The 14,262-nt window shown below is 46.9% G+C and overlaps 1 protein-coding gene across 3 annotated transcripts in view; it reads left to right on the plus strand.

Annotated features, from left to right (window-relative positions):
* coro7 (coronin 7) overlaps window positions 1-14,262 on the plus strand; it is a 105,583-nt gene that overhangs the window by 30,888 nt on the left and 60,433 nt on the right. The window lies entirely within an intron of this gene.

Here is a 14,262-nt window from a genome sequence, read left to right on the forward strand (position 1 = left end):
GAATGTGTTTCTACACAACACACGCATGTGAAAGCCTGTTTTTGAGGGCAGTGCATGGCCTCTTTTTCTTTCCTTCGCTCATTCTGTAGAATGCAGTGTCTAATGGCTCCCAGCTCAGGGTTGGCCTGTGTGTGGTTGGCAGGCATGGTATGCCCCGCTCATGCGCCAGCCCCTATATACAGCATGAACCTTACACGAACCAGCACTAGCGAGAGAGGGAGGGAGGGAGGGAGAGAGAGAGAGAGAGAGAGAGAGAGCGAGCGAGATGACATCAAATGTGGTGGATATACAGCACTGTTGTGGCACCACCACTATGGCAGCAGCTCCTCGTTTCTGCTCCTGTACATGGAGCATTGGCATGTGCTGCCGAGTGGACTCTACTGAGCCGTGGAGGTGTGTGAGGATGTGTGTGGGTGGGGCTGAGTCAGTTACCAGGCAAAGCTCCTGGCTGGAATGTGACTACTTTTGGCCTCTTAGTTTGACTGTGAAATAAGTGTTTACATAAAGGTGCACCGAATGGCCACCACTGGCCGCCCACCAGTTTCTGTTCTGGCCACTCCCCCAGCCTTTCTTCTTTCACCCTGGGTCTTGTGGTCAAGCAGATAGCTACCCCTCTGTACTGCGGCAAAATTCCCATCATAAACTGGCCCCGCACACACTGCACGTGCTTTTCAAACTCGCACACCGTTGCTCATGGCCCGTAAACTCTTCGGGAGAAGCACTGGATGGCAATTTAAACGCTTCCCGAATTATCCGGCCCATCGCCAGCATCTGCGCCTCGTGCAGAACCAAGCAAGGAGCACAACGACCTGCTGAAAGGACGCTGATACTAAGCTCCGCGGCAAGTGTTTGTCGCTTGTCACTAAGTTCGTTCCAGTGCGGTAGCCGTAGGCTGAGGAATGTTGCAGTTAGTGTGGCCTTGGTGTGGACCAGAGCACAGGAGCGAGACTGAAGAATGTAGCACGGCCCTGCCTGTCCTCGGATCAGACAAACCTTCCAGCCATGTGGCACCCCCACGTTAATACATTGCTCAGCTGGTACTGCTAAGACTGCAGAGACACGTTATTTAATCAGCCAACACTCCTCCATTTCCCATCTGGTGTAGGCGAGCAGTTGAGAAAATGAAGTAGCCATAACACCGTCTTATGTAACGGAGTCGCAAGTTTGCACGCTGGTTTGCACGATAAAAAGGTGGTGAGCATACAAGCAGTCAAGATGCCTGAACGCATGTGTCGTGGTGCGATCGTTTGTTTCTCCACCGTAATCATTCTTTGGATGGATGGTGGGGGAAAAGCCAACAAAGTCCTGCTTACACCAGGAAGTGTGATGGCTTTTCTAGATTGATCAGGGCTCAACAGTCTCTGTTTTTCTTTAGAAAAATTAGCTCTGACCTGCGTAGTCATGTGGGTGCCCCGACCTCTGCAGGCTAGTTTTTGCATGCAGTCACAATCAATGGACTCAGATGTCAGTTACTGCACCACAGCACCGGGAGTAAAAATCCAGGATTGTAATTCATATGAAGGGTCAGTTTTTGTTTTTTGTTTGTTTTGTTTTTTATTCCTGTTCATGCACAAAGTCACTCCTCTTCCAGATGTGGAGAATAAACTGAGGGGGTTACTGTCCATTAACCACATCCCCAATGCTGCTTGTTCCCCCTTCTTAGCCAGCGTACTTTATCATTCCCAGGCTATCTCTCTCTCCATCCCTCCTCCCATCTACTTCTATTCCTTCCTCCATAATCTCCGAACTGGTCGACAGCCAGAGTAAACTAGAATCGGAAGTTAAATTAGGGGGAAAATGTAATCACCGTTACCCCTCCCCTTCGCCAACAGCAGCCTGTATGATAGCGGACCAGGAAAGACTGGCCTCCTAAAAGCACCCCCTGCTTCCTCCGCCAAGATCTCAATCGCGCTGTCTGGCACCACTCGGGCGCAGAAAGTGCCGGCTGTTCAGGTTGCCCGGCAAATGCGAGCCGACCAGTCCTTCAGTGTATGGCCCTACAAATCCCACTGCACTAATGGTTTGCCTCATCGAGTCCCCTGTACCACAGAGGAGGTTTCCAGATAATGTGTCCCTACGTGGATGAAGAGGTGCACAGCTTTCTTGTACCTTCAAGTTTCATGGAGCGTGCAGTAAAAACACGAGGAAGGATGATTAATACCGCCTACAGTCCGGGCCTTTTTTTTATCAACCATAATGGCTCAGGCGCTGGAAAATGAATGCAGGCTACAGTCATCACCCCCTTCTCCATTCCCCCACAGCTATCGCGTGCCCTGCCAGAGAATTACGCCCCTCTTGCACTGCTTGCTTGATATATTTATCTATCATATCTATTTATTTATATATAGTATCTATTTATATGGACTTGCATGTTCAGGTTTGTTTTGCGACAGGCTGCATTTTGGCACCGCGTCTGCTATGTTTGTTTTGGAGGCTGAATGCAGGAGGTCATAAGTTCTGTGCGTTTCTCGGTTTGTTTTGTTTTTTGCTTTTCCACAGCTTGACAATGAATAAGGCTGTGAAGGATCGGGATTTGTGAAAACGAATTTCTGCAACTGTGGGTCAGGCTCTAGCCGCAGAGCTGCTGTTCCACGTTACATCACACGCGTGTGGAGATTGTTTAATCTGGAAGGACATGGTGTTAAAACACTGTGTGCACGCTCCAGCACATAGCAGTCATGCTGCAGAAAACTTGGAAGGAAATGTTTGTTTTTCAGAGCTTGTGGGGGGGTATGTTGCTGAGGATGGACTTGAGCTTAAAGATTCGGGGGAATGGATGGTTGAGATTGTTTGGTTTTGCTATGACAGGGTGGCTGTTACACTCATTTTCCGTTTTCAGAAGATTTTGATCACTGCTGGAGCCTCCATCCTCTCTCAGCTGCTCGGTCTCCCTCGTTTTCTCCATCTCCACCCCAACTCCCACCCCTTTCTCTCCATAAACATAATTATATTCGGTTTAATGGGACCTTCTGGACCGGTTGCAATCAGTGAACTTTACAATTTAACTCAATTGCAACCAGCTTTTGTGAGTCAGTGTAGCTACATCATGCTGATTAGCTAAGCACGCCCATGTTGCCTGCTTGCATCCTGGCACCAAGGGCTTCCTGTACCGGACTGCAGGGGTTCTACTCTCCTCTCCTGTCCTCCTCATCGCCATGGTTGCGTTGGCCAGATCTTTGTCTGGGGATTTGCGGCCATGCACATGCCCTGTATTAGGTCCTAAATAGGCCTTTGGGGAATGGAGAGAATGAAGGGGTCATTTAATGTGGATGCAGCGAGACTAAATTGCAATCTTAGCGGGGAAGTTCAAGTTTCACTTTACTAATTGTCTGCAGTGCCAGAAAATATTCCCAAATTTATCGTATCCACACAACATGCTTTTAACCAGATGCTCCCATGTAATTTTCTCCTGCAACTTTTTCCAAAAGGAAAAGCTTTTAAATGTCCTAAAATGGCTCCACTTCCCCAAGCACTGATTCAACAAGAGCCCCCGGAGGGCTAACCCAACTGTTTTTCTAATAACCCCCGAAGTGGTTACTTCTTAGCGCCCAAGACCAAGTCTATGTTTTAAGGCATTGAAAAGTGGGATGGAATGTAGGTGCAGTTTGGTAATGTGCCACTGACCACAGCTCCTCAGATCTTTAGAGCTGGCGTTCTTCTACTTTTCCAGAACCATCGCTGGGAAGTTTTTTCAGGCTGACCATGTGGTTTTGCCGAGGTTTTGGGCTGGACCAATTGACTCAAACCCTCTTTAATCAGCTTGATTGAAAGGGCCTTGCTAATATTGTCCCGTCTCAGTGTGGATTCCCCTCTTTCCTACTCATCTAAAGCCCAGATGAGACAGCCCCCACCCTGCCTTTGGAGCAGCTGTTCTGGGTATCAGCTCACAGAAGGAAGTAAAGACAAATAGAGAGGTTGGGTTCTAATTTGGTGTGTGCTGTGCCAGTGATACTGTAGTTCCATTGTCCCCATTGCTGTGATGCTTTTTGCCATCAGCCGGTTTCTTTAGAAACCTTTTCCACCTACACAGCCAGACCTTGACCAGAGGGATTCAATTGTGGTTGGTTGAGGCCAGGACCGGTGGGGGCAGGTCAGGTCAGGAACCAAATCCCAAATCCCAGGTGGTGAGGCGAAGGGGCTGTTATTCCTTCCCCCAGAGAAGCGCTGCTTTGTCTGGTCCAGACCTTCTGGCCAGATGAGGAAATGCCAGTGGAATCTGTTAGTCATTTTGGGTGTAGCCTTCAAACCTGATGTGAATAGGTGGCTTTGAAAATTGCTTCATTTTTTTAATGGGCCTAACCAGGTTTACAGGAAGGAAGTAAGGTCCATTGCTCAGTTTTCCTCTCTTGCTTTTTCACTAACCCCCCCCCCCACCCCCCGGTATAGCGGTCCACCCCCAGGTCCGACGTATTGGAGACTTTGTCAGAGAAACTTTGACAGAGAAATGTGGAAATATTTGACAGCTGGTAGGGAATATCTCCAGTAATTCCCAAGACGTTCTCGATTTCATCCCACAGGTATTTGGACAGAATCTTGGGGATAAGATTCTTTTGTGTGAACTTGCCACAGAAGAAAAATAATAAAAATTTTCCCAGTTCCACTTTTTTTTTTTCCTTCAAATAACACGTGTGGTTCTAATCAGGACTCTTGGAGTTGGATACCCTTAAACTGAGCAATTGCTGCTTACATCTGGGTTCTTAAATAGTCGCAGTATTGCAGTGCCCATTCATAATTCATGGCTCATTATGTAGGGTTTTTTCATATGTGTGTGTCCTCTGTTGAACTGTCCATTAATTTGTGTAGTGGCAACGTCAACGTCCGTCATTCACTGTGACGCGCTAGAATATCGGTACAAAGAAAGCATACATTACGTCTCCTTCCAGTTGCAGTGCGTCCATGCTTAAACAGCCATGTGTTGAACACACCGGTGTGCTGCTGGTAGGGGTTCTGAAGCAGCCCGTTTCAGGGGATTATGGCTGTCCCGCTTCCCTCTGTGCATGGGCATTCGGTAGCCACTCGTGGATGGAGAAACGATAGGGTAGATCTGGCATCTCGGACAGACTATAAGTGAAAGCAGCCCCGCCGTTATTTGCAATACGCGGGTGGAGTGTAACACGATCGTCTTCCAAACCCTGGCCATGCTCATGGAGGAGAGAAATGGAGATAAACATAGATGATATGGTCTCGGAAAAGCTCAGCGCTTTCCCTCCAGCTTTCGCTCGTCTGAAGATCTCTGTGTGGTTGAGCCGCTGCCGCGCTGGGCCAGAGGGTCTGCGGCTTGGAGCTCCTGGAGCTCAGCAGAACCCTGAGCCTGGGGCTGTCTGCTCAATAGCAGCTGGACAGGCGTGTGTTTTCCATTAGGCGGCTCTGTCCTGGACTCCCGTGGCCCTCTCGCTGCGGCCAGCCGCGAGTGGCGGGGTGTCACGCACCCACGCGGGCGGCCATACACTACTCTCGGAGCTTGACTACTTGGGCACTTAAGAAAAATGTAAAATTGAATTTGGTAAAGTTTGCAATATTGGTGCACTTTACAAAGATAATTTAATTCACTCAGTTGATTGGTTAATTTATAAACTTCCTCATGAAGTCTTGAGAGCAGAAATGACATCTGCAAGAATGTTAAACAGACGATATCTGGAATGACTTGCAGTTATGCCCTGATACTCTGCCAAAGCTGATGCCATATCCCTGCTCGGGGCTTCATTTTACTTGTGTATAAATATGTCTAGGTAACGTCCAGCAAAGCTGACTAAATGTGCTTCTAGCCTTGGTAGTTTGGTTCAAACCAGCATCTGTATAGTTTTTTTTTTTTAATGGGCATTTAAGCAATTCTTCTGTCTGGTTTCCATGCAACTGTTTAGTACGTTTTTTTCATTGGTTAATGACAGGTGGCGTGTGCGCCTGTCCAGTCATATATCCTGATGTGGTTTGTTTGTCTACCAGATCACAGGAACTCAAATGGGATCGTATTAATGTCAGGAGGGAGAGGCCCAAGCAGGCTGAAGTTTCAGTATTTAGCTTGTCACTGTCTGCAACTGTGTTTGTGTGTGTTTGTCAGTCAAACTGAAGTTGTGATTGGTCATGATGCCAGCCACTGGAAACATCCTGTAATTAGCTTTCTTGTTTTAATAGGCCAGCTGTCAGCATTAGCAGGTGCAAATACCTCCCTATGTGTTTTGGTTATCGCAAACTTTAACGTTTAGTCTTTGTGACGGAACATTGAAAGAAAGCGTCACCTCAAACTGCTAACATGATAAACAAAGAAAAACTACTAGCTGGAACAGTTCGGAACATGAAAGCAAAATCTTGGTAATTTGCAATCCACTAGTGTTCATTGAACATCAGCAGGGTTGCAGGATGAAGTGGCGTGAAAGGAAAGGGGTGGGGGGGGGGGTGGGGGGTAACAGCAGTCCCCATCCATCTGGTGGTAGTATGATAACATGGCCACCACAATGGTCAGTACACCTGGCAGGTGGTTGTGGCTGAGCAGAGGAGAAGTCGCAGGCTTCAGCTTTAACCAGATTAAAAACAAATTTTAAAAAAGAAAGAAAGAATAAAAAAGACAGAAAGAAACAGACAGACAGACAGAAAGGCCGAAGTGAGGGCTCTGTAGGAAGTGTAGCTGCAGCTTCTGGCCGTGGTCATTAAGAGGTCCTGCTCTCTAAATGGATTTGAGGTGAGTGAAGTTTGCTCTGAGGGGACAGTCCTCTCGGCTGAGACGCCAAGACTTCTCCTTCTGCTGCTCAAGTTGCGGCAGTTTACAGCTTTAATGTTTTTGTTTAATGGATTACTACCAAAGCTAACCCAAAGCCAAAACCTCAGGCTTTATGGAGAGTGCCATGCATCCTAAATTATCCACACAAATCTGAGCATGAATTCAAGGTAATAGCTCACTGAAATTGTGAATGTTGATGAGAATTAATAACATCTAGCAAGATCCAGTTTTGTGCAAATGAGACCATTTTAACTATTTCAGACATCTTTAAGTCATTGTTAGCTACTTTATCAATATTGGGTCAAATCTTCCACACACTCACTCATCCTGGACTATCTATCGCTTCATTCCTTACTCTCTCATCCCAGAGCTCCCATGAAAGGAACATCATCCCACTACAATAACCCTGGACTCAGCACAGGTGTTCCTTGCAGTTCAGGCCAAGCATGACGCTTATAATGGCATGGAGATACACGCACACAAACAACCTTTATGAAGAACCTAAAACACTTTCAGAGACTTCCAGAGACATGTGCCACGTGCTAAAAGGAAAGAGAAACAGGGAAAAGACAATTCACACAAATGAACAAAAGCCCGGAGCCTGCGCGGTGTTGTATGCAGGTGTGTTGGCATGGGGGCTAGCACACAGAGGTGCAGAGGCACAAAGGAGCACTGTTACGCAGACTTCACATCCTTAGCACACGCGTTGGCTCAGGGACATGTCTCAACCAGCTATCTGCTGCCTTTGTTTCCTGAAAGCCTTGGTGCAAAACAGCATCAATCTTCCTCAAGGTACAACTGTTTTTCTTTGGTCAGGGTCTGAAAGTCTTATCTCAATCTCTGTATGTGCGTGTGCGTGTGCATGTGCGTGTGTGTGTATGTGTGTGTGTGTATTAAACATTGTTTTAGCTGGTTGTGCAATTTAGGCATATGCCACTTTCTTTATTCTAATCCAGAGGTGTATAAAATACATATTTGCATCCCAACACTCACAAAAGATATCACAGACATTCCACACTGACAGGTTTTAATCGCCTTTTCTGCCTGTACTACTTGTCTAGGAATGTCAAAACCTTGAAGACGGTGTTTTTTAAACATTTTTTTACATTTTGTTCCTTTTATTACTGGCTTTACTTCAGTTGGATAACAGATATAAATAATGCAGGTTGGAAAATGCGGCACATAATGAGCATGCAGAAGGATATGGTCATAAAGTCAGAAGGCAAAAGGACCTGCAGGGTTTTGCCTGCTATCTTATGAAAAGGGGGAAAAAAAAAATAATAATAATAATTAAAAAAAAAAAAATATATATATATATAAAACTGGATTGTTAAAGGAATACATGCATTTGTGAAAATTGAGCATGTGTCCCAAAGTGACCAAGCGTGTGCTTTTGTTCTCCACGTGCCACGTGCCATGTGAGTAGTCATATTTACTCTGTTTGGCCAGGTGTTCCATGTGACCTGGAATATTTTCATTGGTTATTCACTTATTTTACGGTAACAGCTGGTTGATTGCAGCTAAAAACTAAAAAATAAGTTCTGCTTCACTGCTTTACCCCACCAAAAAGTACATCACAGAGTTCAGTTTGGGCGTGCTCTTACTCTCCATCTTCACGCTCCTAGTTAGTCATGTCTGGAGACAGTATGGTGTCTTTATGCTATGAGGACTAGTTGCAACTCTGAAGGCTGATCTAAAGCTGTGAGTCATATTCCCAAAAGCCACGAGTGTTTTATATTGCCGTTTTTCTGCTGATTTAGGCAGCGTTGAGAATACAGTTCAAAGACAAGGGCAGAAAGAACAGGATCCTTTGAGCTTCATCGGAACTCATGCACATCGTCGAGACAGACGTTGCCCTTTTACATCTGACCTAGGATCTGCTCGCTCTGCTGTGATCTAATCTAAAGCGCTGCTAAAACAAAAAAAGCAGCACCGGTTTCAGATCAGCCTCAGAGCGAGAGTAATCTCATCTTTATCACAGTGGATCAGCTGTGGGGCAGCACAGCCCCTAGCAGGCAGAGGATATGAAAGAACAACACAGGACAGGAATCCACAACAAGCCCCTCGATGGCATACTTGGAGAAGCAGAGAAAAGAGAGGCCCTGCTTCAGGAACAGCATTTGCAAATGGGGGTCTGACTTTTCCCAGGTTAATGGGGACAAAGAGATTGTGTGGTCAGGTTGGCTTTGCCCTGTCAGTCCTCGCTAGATGTGCAGCAGTGGGAGTGCAGCTATGAAGTTCCCGTGGTGCCTGGACAGGAATTCCCATACTATGAAACAATCATATTGGATGGGGTGTGTGTTTGTACATGCATGCGTGTTTGAGTATACATAGGTGCCTGCATGTGTATCAGTGTGAACCTCTGTGTGTGTGTGTGTGTGTGTGTGTGTGTGTGTGCACGTGTGCGTGTGCGTATGCGTGCGCATGTGTGTGTGTGTGTGTGTGTGTGCGCGTGTGTGTGCACGTGTGCGTGTGCGTATGCGTATGCGTGCGCACGTGTGCGTGTGCACGTGTGCGTATGCGTGCGCACGTGTGTGTGCACGTGTGCGTATGCGTGCGCACGTGTGTGTGTGCACGTGTGCGTATGCGTGCGCACGTGTGTGTGCACGTGTGCGTATGCGTGCGCACGTGTGTATGTGTGTACGTGTGCGTATGCGTGCGAACGTGTGTGCGTGTGTGTGCACGTGTGCCTATGCGTATGTGCGCACGTGTGTGTGTGTGTGCGTATGCGTATGCGTGCGCACGTGTGTGTGTGTGCACGTGTACGTATGCGTGCGAACGTGTGCGTGTGTGTATGCGTGTGTGTGCACGTGTGCGTATGCGTATGTGTGCGCACGTGTGTGTGTGTGTGTGTGTGTGTGTGCGCGCGCGTGTGCGTCTCTGTGCGGATAGCTCCCCAAATGACCTCCACATGGGCTGGGCAATACTGCGTTACTGCCTTTGCTGTGTCTCTGCTTCTCAGAGGTGATTGCTGGAAATTCTCATACACACACACACACACACACACACAAGGACACCCACAACATATAGTGCAGGGACAAAGACACACTTGCGGATATTTTTTCTTTCCGTCCACCCTGCAGTTGTAGAATAGGGCTGTTAAAAGGTTTAGCGTCATGTCCTGCTTTACAGCTGGCTGTTCACAGTGTACACAAAAGCCTTTTCTTTCCCAGTTTGGTGAAATCACTCCTCACTGTTTTGGAATGAGTAATCCGTTTTGGAGTCTTTCCGAACTGAAAGTAAATCTGGTTGCTCAGTATTCCTTGACTTTTTTTTTGTGTGTGTGTGTGTGTGTGTGTGTGTGTGTGTGTTCCCTCTCCTGCCGGACAGTGCATGCAGTATTTTCATTTGTGGAGAAGAATGCTTTTGTCCGTTTTCTGTTACCCTGTGTGTTTTTGTTCTACTGCAGATATGAGCACAGGGTGGTGGCCTTTTCAGGTTCACCTCACCTCTGCCTGGTGACACCCACTCAACCCCCACGCCTCCCAACACCTGAGGAGACACACGAGCACTACCCCAGGCCCAGGACAGTGCTAGCTCCCAGTGACCAGGGAAGAATCACTAGATTACTTGACTATTTAGCTCATCACTAGAGTTTTCCATTTCAAGAATATTCATAAAATAGTTTTTCCCCTGGTGAGCTAGAAAAACTGATCCATGCTTTTGTTCCTAACTGATGAGATGATTGTAAGTCTGAGAGATGAGATGATTGTTGGCGTGAGCCAGTCAACCCTCGCGGTCTGCAGTGTGAGAACTTAGTGGTGTAAAAAGAGGAAGAATATTACTCCCATCTCATCTTAGCCTCATATCACTGCTTACAGTTTATTTTAGAATTCAATACAAATTCAAGCCTTAAAAAGGTTGGGTAGGTATACGTTAAATCTGCTGTGCCCGTATTTTGTCCCCAGATCCTGGAGGTCATCTTCACAGCAATTTTTAACTTCCTCATGCTGGCTTGAGGTTAAAGGGCGACTGTGGACATCACAAGTGCTTCTACTTTAGCAAATGTTAAAATTTGAATCAAACTTACTTTTATGTACTAGCCTTTGGAGACTGAAGGCATTATATGTCTAAAGAAATACAGTTTTATGTCTGCTACATAACTTTATATCTGACTGTTTTATATCTTTTATGAATCTTCTTTATCTTGAACTGTTACACAGCACTTTGGATCAACATCTACAGAAATGTGCTCTATAACAGAAATGTTACTTCCTTCCTATCTCTTTACTGATGATCAGGCTATCTTAGCCTGAGGTTGGCAGGATGGTGACGTTGCCATCGTAGTGTAATTTGATCCAGTAAAGTCTAATTCTGTGCAACATTAGATGAGCTCAGAGGTGCTTGTGAGCACTGATATTGCCACATACAATCAACGATACAGATGCTGCTCAGATCTGCTCAAGCCATACATTAATGCACACCGATGCATGCGAGACAGACAGTCCTGTTATGCCCCTCCCCCTACGCAGCAGCACGAGTGCACACAATCCTATTTCCCACCATGGCCACGTTCATAGCTAGTCAGGCAGCCTTTAGCACTCCGAGAGCAGTTATCTAGCTCATGACAGCTCAACACATTTACTTCGGTTTAATTGGCTTGACTACAGCTCATAAAGGATTAAGTGTTTCCTGAACTGCCATTCAGTCCCTGGGCATGAGTCGGGGAGCGCTGGCTTGGCATTGTCCAGACCATCCCTGCAGTCAGTCTGGATGAGAGGGTGGGCCTGAGTGCGGGGCTGCGGAAGCCCCCCCCCCCCCCCCCCCCCCCCGCCCCGTGCCTTATGCCCAGAGATAAACGCCTGTTTGTTGTAGGGGCCGCCTTTCAGTCCCTGCCGGGTCGAAGGGCGAGGTCTGAGGTCAAAGGTTGCAATGAATACGGCTCGCGATTTCGTGGAGTTTAAGACTCTTTATGCGGCCGGCCGAGGACGAGGGTTGTGTGGTTTACTGAATTCAGGATGTTAAGAATTCGATGTTACGGCCCACCCAAGAACATGTTTTCGTGTGTGCGTGCACATGGGCGTGCGAGTGTGTGTGTGTGTATGTGTGTGTACACAGCAGTAATCAGTAAATCCTTCTTGACTTAATGAACCCCTTCATCATCTCCATCTTGCTTTACCTGACATGTTCGATAGCTACTTCCAGACCCTAGTGCGGTCAGCCCGTATGGATTACTGGGGCTGGACTTTCAGCATCCCTCACAGGGAGCAAGGACACCACTCATCCAGCCCCTCCGACTCCACAGCGGCTCGCGCTGCCGACCCCGGCCGGCCTGGGACGGCCGGGATACACCCCCAGCGGCAGCTGCAGAGCCGGTGCGGAAGCCATCGCGCTGCGTGTGTGTCCATATGGCCTGTGTATACGGAAGCAGCAGGCGCGTGGCGCTGTGCCCAGCTTTGTAGCTGAGGTGCCTGACCCCGGCCCCCGTCCCACTGGCCTGCAGTGAGGCGCTGGAGAGAGTGGCACACCCTCGCTGTGTCTTCATCCTCAAGCCACGGTGTCCAATCAGAGAGCTCTACAGATGGCGACCACCATGCCTCCCTAGTGCTGTCCTTGTCGGGGTGGCTCTTTAATTAGCTAAGGGGGTTCTGGGAGAGGAAATGCGTCGTGATCCAGTGTGCGGTCAGCGAGAGCAAGCTCAGCTGTCTCTTCCTGAGAAGCTGCTAACTTCCCCTCTGAGCTTGACAGATTTGTTGGGTTTTTGAACTTCTTCATGCTATTTCCATGCAGGTCTGGGTGCTGCGATCTAGGTTGTCCATCTGGAATGCCTCTGACCTAGACTCCCTGTCGGGGTACAGGACCATTTTCTTACTCTTGTTTATGGGAGCATAGATTTATGGGAGTCTGTGTGTTCCGCATTTTGATAATATAACACCGTGTACACCCCAGGCAGATGTTACAGTTCTAGTTAAGTGAGGTATTGCACATGGACATGGAAGGTATACACTGGATTTTAAAGACATAACTGCTAGGGTATTACTGCATGGAGGAGGCTTGTTAGAGCTTGTATCCTTCCCACACTGATCTTTTATATGTTTATAGAATGAACTACAAGATTTTTATTGCCTTGATTAAAACAAATACCTGAAGCTGTATTACCTTGATTACAGAAGATGGTGATGACTAGTTAATCATTTTAGAATGTAGAATGTAATCGTGTATTTTAGGCAGGACAGAGGCTTAATGGTTAGTTCTTATTATTTTTAAAAATTATTTATTAACCCCAATTCTTTTAAAAAACTAAAAAGGTTTGGAGAGTCTTATTTAAAGTTTGCTAGTATTTACTTGAATCCTCCAATGTAAAGATGTGGCACTGTTTTAGCTTGTCGTACGTCAGTGATGTTAGTTGTTTAATGTTGGCATTGCCATGACAGCACCATAACAGCTGTTGATACATCAGCTCATGACAGTATGACAGTTAATCCATTTTGATAGTCAATTATCAAGGCCCAGAACATTGTCAGGCAAAATACCATATCAGAGGGCATGAATGTTCTCAAAACATGCTGTTCTTTGCCTGTGGTAGAATGTTGTTTGACTGCAGTCATTCCGGATGCTGCTCCCTCAGGCCTGGTGTTGAGTAATTAGTCTGCACTGTCCTGCTGCCAGCACCACGTTCCCCACCCAGACCTAACCCAGTTCATCAGCGTGGTGACTTTCATCCTGTGCGTGTGTGTGTGTGCGTCTGTCTGTGTTCATATGCACGTAGCTCTTACTTTCATTTGCCAGCAAAACAGATTTTTAATCTTTTTTCATCTGCACAGCGACACAATCATCTGTTTATTGGGAAATAGCTAGCTATATTATAGACTGTAAAATTGTGATTTAGTACTAGCAAATTCAGTTATCACTTGTTTTGGTTTCTAAGTTATAAGGTTACATTTACCTTATCTTGCCTGGCAGTGGTTTTAATGTGAACTGAATTGATCTGGATTCCTTTTAACAATGAGAGTGACGCATGGTATCAGTACCCAGAAATCCCTTCAACTTGGAGGAACTTTCGCCTCAGAAGCCCCACTCAGTAATGGTAAGGCCATTAGAAAACCAGCTGGATTGAGGAACATTTTAAAGTGAAATACAGTGCCACGCTCAAGGCTAAACAAACCACAGCCAGTCCACATGAGAACCAGGCTTCTTGGACAGAATCGGGCGTTCTTGCGTTAACGTCTTCAGACACCCACGCCATCCAGGTGAGCTCTCATGCTAGTCCTGTATCTGTCTTTAACGTAAGAGCCAACAATCGTAAAACATCCTTTATTGGGACTAAAACTATTTTCCCCAGCAGCAGAAGTACCATCAGGTTTATGTTTTTCTATGCCCAGTGCTGGTCATTGTTAAGCCTCATGCTCACAGTACCACCCGGGGTAAGTACCGGGGTAAGTACCGGGGTAAGTACCGGGGAAGACACTGCGGCTGGGCCAGCAGCTGCAACAATGGTCAAACATGAGCTGTGCATGTTATCGTTTACAGCATGTGGGAGAGATTAGGCAGGTACTGCCCTTATCTGCCTTCACCAATAGAAGATAATTGGGACCACCTGTGTGTTC

The sequence above is a fragment of the Electrophorus electricus genome, chromosome 3, assembly GCF_041902795.1.
Source record: "Electrophorus electricus isolate QZ-2024a chromosome 3, ASM4190279v1, whole genome shotgun sequence".
Classification (NCBI taxonomy): Eukaryota; Metazoa; Chordata; class Actinopteri; order Gymnotiformes; family Gymnotidae; genus Electrophorus; species Electrophorus electricus.